We start from the raw sequence: 8,767 nt of genomic DNA on the forward strand, positions 1-8,767 counted from the left end.
GATGGTGGGTTCAACGAGCCATAAGTCAAAAGGTTGACTGACCAATCACAGAGGCGATTTATACGGATATCTCGTAGGACACAATTGTGACATCGACGACGAGTCCTAAATGTTTTCAAACATTCGGTGCCAGGTCGTGGATAGGACCTCCATGGTGATCCTAAGAGTCGATTCTTGTGACTCTCGACTGTCTCTTGAGACTAAGACAGATTTTGGGTGACTTTGGTTTCTTTCTCACGGTCATCCGTAACAGGGAAGCAAGTAGATTTTTTCTGGGTCATTTCATGCTGTGCTTAGATCGGAAGGAGTCGAGTTGAAGGAAATATTCAGCCTTTATCAGGTACTCGATATTTCTCAGGGCCACTCGAGGAGCTGTAACTGAAATGCATGGCCATGCTCGAATACGAATTCGTTTTATCAGTTGAGTTACTCTCTAGTCGGGGAAACCACTCTTGATACAGATCGATTGTAAAATACGACCTTTGCGGATCCGGATCTGCAAATTGTTTTACATTGAGTGGGAGAAATTTTAAATGAATATGAGAATCGGTTATCGCACATACACTTGTACGGACAAGTGGGAGTTTGTTGGAGCCGTGTCCTCCAGTTAGTGCGGATAACGTTATTACACATACACTTGTACGGACAAGTGGGAGCTTGTTGGGGCTGGTGTCCTCTACAATTAGTGAAATAACATTTAAATCTCTAAAAGGATCAAAGGGTATACTTTTGTATTTTTATCAGTTGGTCCACGTTTATCAATAACGGTTGGCTTGCTAGATAAGTTTGACGTTATTGTCATACAGATGGCGGTGATCAACTGGTCCCTAAAAGTCACACCTATAGGATACGTTTGAGAGATGTGACGGTATGAAAATACAGTCATGTTGATGCCTAATATGACTAAGCAGTTAGTCGGAGTTATTGACTAATAATTAGTCAAACGCGATGTTGAGATATTTTATTTAATACGGATTAAATAATAATGGCTAAGGCGAATTAAGCAGTTAATTCGTAAATTAAATATAAACGATTATATTTGATTAATGTATATTGAATAAATTAATTTTACAATATTGTCATTATCGGACATGTATTATTATATCGACTAATTCATGTTACTAGACGATATTTTAATAACCGATAACCGATGACGATTTATAATAAAATCGCGTCATATACATTTAGCATTTTCGAGTAGGACCACGAGTTAAAATAAAGAGGAAGTGAAAGCCCACTTTCCCATGGTGCACTCGGTTTGGCCGAACCAAGAGAACAAAAGGAGAGCTTTCTCTCCTTTTGTAACCTAATTCATTTTGAAAGAAAAATTAGGGTTTTTGAGAACATTTTTCTCTCAATAACCTAGATCTCACATCTAGCAAAACTCACACAAAACTCTCTCAATATTGCAAGGCAATTAGAGAGTACATTCTAGCACAAGGGCATAGTCTCAGACGGTCTTGGGTGCATCGATTAGGAGGAAATCTACGTTGATTTCTATCTTAGGCCGAATTCTCTAGGACCCGAGGTTAATTCTTATGCTTTATCGTTTTCTCTTGTAATTTTGTTTTATGACAATTATCACATGTAAAATTTGCGTTATAGTCCTAAATTTTAAGGGTTTTATACGGATATTACCCCACATGTTCTACTATCCCCACCACAAAAGGGGTAACTCAAGACAAGATTAAGGAAGTTCTGTTTCCTTTTTCTTTGACCGATCCAGCCAGGGAGTGGCTGACTGACTTGGACCGTATGGCCGCAGGGGTTACAAAATAGGAGACCCTTGCTCTTTCTTTTTATAAGAGATATTTCCCTCCACAGCGCACCAATCAGCTGAGGGTAAAGATTACGAGTTTCAAGCAGGCACCTGATGAGACTCTCTATGAAGCATGGTCCTGTTTTAAGAAGTTGGTTAGGTCTCTTCCTCACCATGGTTTTGACCCGTGGTTTCTGTCTAACCAGTTCTACAATGGGTTGTATGATGATCATAGAGTCATACTTGATGCGTCATCTAATGGGAGATTCCAAGAGAATAGCGACGATGATAAGGGATGGGCCCTTATTGAAGAGACGGCGAACCACAGTGCTGAGTATGGAAACCCGAGGAATGGTATTAGAATAGTTCATGCAGTCGATAAGCAAGTTGTGGCTCAGCTGGAAGCCATGAATGCTAGATTTGATAAGTTGGAGTTACATTCTACTGGGGAGCCTCAGACGGTCCATATTCTTACTAGAGGGGAGACCGTCACATGTGAGAGGTGTGGTAGCAACGACGGTCACACTGCTGTTGGCTGTTTTACAGAGAAGGAACAAGTCCTTGCCTTTCAACAATACAGGCAAGGAGGGGGTTCCTATTATAATAACCAAGGGGCAGTCCATCCCTATTTGAGGTGGACTAGTCAAAATGTGCTCAATCCTACCCCTCCTCCGCACCAGCAGCAGTCATATGTCCCTCCACATAAGACTCAACAAGGCTTTCAGAAGCCTCCTTCCATTCCTACACCTAATCAAGGTGCCTCGTCTTCTAGTGGGGTAAGTGAGATAGGTGAGTTGAAGACTATGTTGCAGCCTTTGACAAAGCAGTGGAAGTTAAGCGACCAACAAAAAGATGCTTCTATCAAGGCACTTGAAACTCAAGTTGCCCAGTTAGCCGTTAACCAGTCCACAAGGAAACCGGGTCATTTACCGTTACAAACTGACAAAAATCCACATGAGACGGTAAATTTAATTAATCTGAGAAGCGGTCGTTCATATGAGGGACCGGAAGTGTTGAAATCGGACCCGAGGAAGGAAATAATAGCTGATGAACAGTGTTCTTGTGTGATTTATCTGTATACATCCCTTTAATTTTTAAGGATTATAACGAGTTATAATGATGAAACAAGTCATAAAATTAAATTGCATAAGCAAAATCGTAAAGGATTAAGAAATAACCTTCGGTCCTAGCAAAAACGGCCTAAGAACAATATCAAAGTTGATATTCGCCTATCAGTTGCATCCAAGACAATATGAGATATGCCCTTAACTTGTTGCTAGAATCGATACCCAAATTTCAGTAAAAATTAGGGTTTTTGTTTTTGTGTTTTAGATGAGAGGCAAGAATGGGAAAAAGAATTAGGTTAGAAAAATTACCCCCTCCTCCACCCTTTAACCGTGTAAACTAGTGAATAGGGTAGATTTTTCTACTTAATTCTCGGCCCATAACCAGCGAAATAATAAGGATTAAAATCCTTATTTCCTGTTATTCCAAATATGTATAAAATGTGTTAAATATAAATTGTTATCTAGTGAGGATCGAACACATAACCTCTTGGTTTGAGTACGCTTACTATTACTACTTTGACACATTCATCTTGTTGATTAAATATAACCGATTACATTTAATTACGAATTAACATATTAATTCGTCCAAGCTAACATCATATACATTAATTAAATATAACTTATTATATTCAATTTATGAATTGACGGTTAATTCATCTCAGCTAATATTATTTAATCGGCATTAAATAATCGTCTCATCAACACATTGACTAAGTGTTTAGTCATATAAGGCATCAATGTGATTAAATTTCCATAACCACATCTCTCAAACACATCCTTTAGGTGTGACCTTTAGGGACCAGTTGATCACCGCCATCTGTATGATAATAACGTCAAACTTTCTAGCAAGCCAACCGTTATTAGGTAATCGTTAATCAACTGATAAAATACGAAGTATACCCTTGTGAACCTATAAGAGATTTATAAATGTTATCACACTAATTTGTGGAGGACACAAGCTCCAACAAATTCCCACTTATCCTCACAAGTGTATGTGCGATAACCGATTCTCATATCCTAAAATTTCTCCCACTCAATGTAAAATAATTTGCAAATCCATATTCACAAAGGTCGTATTTTACAAGCGATCATTATCAAGAGTGTTTTCCGCAACTAGAGAGTAACTTAATTGATAAACGAATCATCATTCGAGCATGGCCATGCATTTCAGTTACTACTCCTCGAGTGGCCCTGAGAAATAACTATACCTGATAAAGGTTGGATATTTTCCTCAACTCGAATCCTGCCGATGTAAGCACAGTATGAAATAACCCAGAAAAAATCTGCTTAGCCTCAAGTTACGGCAGACCGTGAGAAAGAAACCAAAGTCACCCAAAAACTGCCTTAATTTCAAGAGACAGTCGATAGTCAAAAGAATCGACTCTAGGAACACAATGGATGTCCTATCCACGACCTGGCACCGAATGTTGTTAAACATTTAGGACTCCATTACGTTGTCACAAAAATTTGTCCTATGAGGTATCGTTATAATCTCGCATTTGTGATCGATCAGTCAACAGTTTGACTTATGGCTTGTTGAACCCACCATCAATCGACTGCACAATATAATAGCCAGAGTTATCAGCTCTTGTAGGCGATTACGGACCAAAGAAAATATAATGTAATTCAGTTCACTTTGTATGCGTTCACGTTTGTCGACAATCCACATGAAAAACAAAATATTATAATAAAACGATGAAGTTATAAATAGTATATGAAAAAGATAATGTATCAAATTCATAATCAACTACTACAACTCAAAAACACGTTTAATTTCCATGGAAATAACGTGCCCTTCATGCTTATCAAAATTCAACGGTTTAGTGAGAGGGTCCGCGACGTTATCATCCGTCGCAATCTTGTCAATCACTATCTCTTCTTGCTCCACGTAATCACGGATCAGGTGAGTTTTCCGATGTACATGTCTAGATTTGTTGCTAGACTTTGGCTCCTTAGCCTGGAAGATGGCACCTCTATTGTCACAATAGATGGTGATCGGGTCATTCGAACTAGGAACTATCGTAACTCCTTGTAAGAATTGACGCATCCATATCACTTCCGAAGCGGCATAGTACTCGAATTCAGTGGTACAATCTGCTACAACACTCTGTTTGGAACTCTTCCAGCTGACCGCAGCACCATTAAGAGTGAAGACGAACCCGGACTGAGATTTTGAATCATCTCGATCCGTTTGGAAGCTAGCATCCGCGTAACCAATTGCGCATAGCTTAGTATCGCCTCCATAAGTCAATACCCTATCCTTAGTCCTCCGTAGGTACTTGAGGATATTTTTAACAGCTATCCAGTGTGTTTCACCTGGATTCTTTTGGTACCGACTCGTCCTACTCAATGCATATGCATATCATGGCATATATGATTGATCCTATTGCAGATGCATAAGGAACACGACTCATGCGCTCAATCCCTTCAGGCGTCGTGGGTGACTAAGACTTGCTCAACTGCATCCCAGATGACATTGGAAGGTTCCCCTTCTTGGAGTTGGTCATGCTGAACTTCTCAAGAATCTTATCCAAATAAGACTCCTGACTAAGTGATAACGTCCGTCGTGATCTATCTCGGTAGATACGGATTCTCAAAATGCGTTGTGCCTCACCCAGATCTTTCATCTGGAAATGGTTCTTCAACCATTCTTTAACCGAAGATAGGAGAGGAATGTCATTCCCAATCAGGAGTATGTCATCGACATACAATATCAAGAATACAATCTTGCTCCCACTCGACTTGATATATAAGCATGGTTCTTCGACCGATCGAGTGAAACCATACTCTTTTATCACCTGGTCGAAACGATGATTCTAACTCCGAGAAGCTTGCTTAAGTCCATAAATGGAACACTTAAGCTTGCATACTTTCTTAGGATGTTCAGGATCTATAAAACCTTCGGGTTGCACCATGTACAACTCTTCCTCCAAATAACCGTTTAAGAAGGCGGTTTTCACATCCATTTGCCAAATTTCATAATCATGAAAAGCGGCAATCGCTAAGATTATCCGAATGGAACGTAGCATGACTACAGGTGTAAAAATCTCATCATAATGCAATCCGTGCACTTGAGTGAAACCTTTTACCACTAGTCGTGCCTTATAGGTATCTGGTTGCGCGTCTACAGAACGCTTTATTTTGTAAAGCCATTTGCACTGTAGAGGTTTTACCTTATTAGGTAAATCAACTAGATCCCATACGTCATTCTCATATATGGAGTCCATCTAGGATTGCATGGCTTCGAGCCATAGCTTTGAGTCAGAACAGGCCATAACACCTTTATAGGTAGCGGGTTCATTACTTTCTAGAAGTAAAACGTCATTCTCCTCGACCATACCAATGTATCTGTCCGGAGGATTAGAGACTCTACCCGACCTCCTAGGTTCCTCAGGAATATTAACCGTATCATCAGTTGGAGGAACCACTTTCTCCATCCGTTCCTCGATTGTTGGTTCTGGAATCTCCGACAGCTCGAAGGTTCTATTACTCGTCTTGTTCTCGAGAAATTCTTTCTCTAAGAACGTCGCACTAGCCGCAACAAAAACTCGATGTTCGGTAGGCGAATAGAAGTAATGACCAAATGTTCCTTTTGGATAACCTATAAAGTATGTCTTGACCGATCGCGGGCCTAGCTTATCCTCGTGTCTCCACTTAACCTAAGCCTCGCAGCGCCAAACCCGAATAAAGGACAAGTTAGGTACCGTTCCCTTCCACATTTCATATGGAGTCTTGTCGACAGCTTTAGTCGGACTTCGGCTAAGTATAAGAGCGGCTGACAAAAGAGCAAAACCCCATAATGAATCAGGCACTACCGTGTGACTCATCATGGATCGAACCCTATCAAGTAAGGTTCGATTTCTCCTTTCGGACACACCATTTAATTGAGGTGTTCCAGGTGGAGTTAACTATAGAACGATTCCACAGTCTTTAAGGTGTTGATCAAACTCATTTGAAAGATATTCGCCACCCCGATCTGAACGGAGTGCTTTAACCTTTCTACCCAGTTGGTTTTCAACTCTGTTATGGTATTCCTTGAATTTCTCAAAGGACTCACTTTTGTGCTTCATAAGTAGACATATCCATATCTACTTAACTCGTCCGTGAAAGTGATAAAATATCTATAGCCATCTCTAGCGGTAATTGACATAGGTCCACAAACATCTATATGTATGAGTCCTAATAGGTCACTAGCGCGCATTCCAACACCTTTGAAGGAAATTCGAGTCATTTTGCCAATGAGACATGATTCACACGTGCCGTATGTAGAAAATTCGAATGCGGGAATAGTCCCATTATCGACGAGTTTCTTTACGCGTTTCTCATTTATGTGACCCATTCGACAATGCCATAGATAGGTTTGATCTTTGTCACCAACCTTTAATTTCTTATTATTCATGTGTAATACTTCCGTGGTTTGATCTAAGATGTAAATTCCATTCATGGAAACCGCTTTACCATAAATCATTTCATTGAAAGAGAAAATACATCTATTATCCTTTATTAAAAATGAAAATCCGTCTTTATCAAGTACGGAAACTGAAATAATGTTCTTAGACAAACTGGGAACATAGTAACAGTTATTTAAAAATAACTCAAAGCCACTAGGGAGTTGGATTACATATGTTCCCTTCGAGACCGCAGCAACTCTGGCTCCATTCCCGACTCGCAGGTCCACATCACCCTTTTCTGAGAGGTGTGATGTTTCTTAGGCCCTGCAAATGATTACACAGATGAGAACCACAACCAGTATCAAGTACCCAAGTTCCGAAACTTGCATGGTTAATCTCAATCATATGAATATAAGATGACATACCAACAGGAACGATGTGGCCTGCTTTGTTGTCCTCACGGTAGACGGGACAGTTCCTCCTCCAATGTCCAGTCTTGTGACAATGGTTGCACTCAATGTCACCGCCCTTGCTTTTTGCCTTGCCATGTGAGCCACTAGTCTCACCAGGCCCACTCTTACCGTTTCCTGGCTTCTTGAATTTTGGCTTACCTACAGTTAGGTCGCCTGGAGCTTTGCCCTTACCTTTACCCTTGTTGGAAATCATGAGAACATCCTGCTTCATGCTCCCACTCAATTTCATATTCTTCTCGCTCTGTACGAGAAGGGAGTGTAGCTCATAAGGACTCTTTTTCTAGTCATTCATGTAGTAGTTCGCCCTGAAAAGGGCAAAACCATCGTGAAGAGAATGAAGCATTCGGTCAATGACAATGCTCTCACTGATTTTGCAATCAAGTGCCTCCAACTTCTCGACATTCTCAATCATGTTAAGAATGTGTGGGCTAACCGGTTGGCTCTTTTGGAGTTTCTCATCAAAGAAGCGACAGGTATGCTCATAAGTAACGATCCTCGGTACTTTTGAGAACTCGTTAGTGAGCGTGGTGAAAATCTTATTCGCACCTTGGTCAATGAAGCGTCTCTGCAAATTGGTTTCCATTGCAAAGATGTGTACGTTCTTTATCGCACCCGCTTCCATAACGAAATTACTATAAGCAAGTGACTCGTTAACTCCCGCATTGGGGCCTGGGTTTACCGGTATTGGCTCAGTTAAGTACTTGAGCTTACCGTCAGCAATGGCAGCATTCCGTAGTGCTGCCTCCCAGTTCGCAAAGTTGGACCCATCATTCTTCAGTCGCGTGTACTGATTCATGTTGTCCATAAAAACATTCATCCGGGACTCGCGTCCAAGTGTGGCACAAGGCATTGGGATTTCGTTATTTCCAGCCATTTGTTGTAACAGTAAAATAAACGTGTTCTACAGTGCGAAAACAAGAATAAATAATAAGCATGTGCATCGATTTTAATTTAAGTCTAATGAACTAGTGTCATAACGCGAAGACTCAAAACATTTATACAATTGACCTTCCTCAAGAATTATATAAATGATCCCAAGACTTAATTATCTGTAAATTGATAAGCCAACCTTTTGGC

At 40.4% G+C, this 8,767-nt stretch overlaps 1 non-coding gene across 1 annotated transcript; it reads right to left on the reverse strand.

The window, feature by feature from the left end:
* Positions 1-1,834: 1,834 nt before the first annotated feature.
* LOC141636432 (small nucleolar RNA R71) lies at positions 1,835-1,940 on the reverse strand. Its single transcript, XR_012541044.1, has one exon. It is a non-coding gene; the product is annotated as a small nucleolar RNA R71 (small nucleolar RNA).
* Between the last annotated feature and the right edge of the window lie 6,827 nt (positions 1,941-8,767).

Source organism: Silene latifolia, chromosome Y (assembly GCF_048544455.1).
Source record: "Silene latifolia isolate original U9 population chromosome Y, ASM4854445v1, whole genome shotgun sequence".
Classification (NCBI taxonomy): Eukaryota; Viridiplantae; Streptophyta; class Magnoliopsida; order Caryophyllales; family Caryophyllaceae; genus Silene; species Silene latifolia.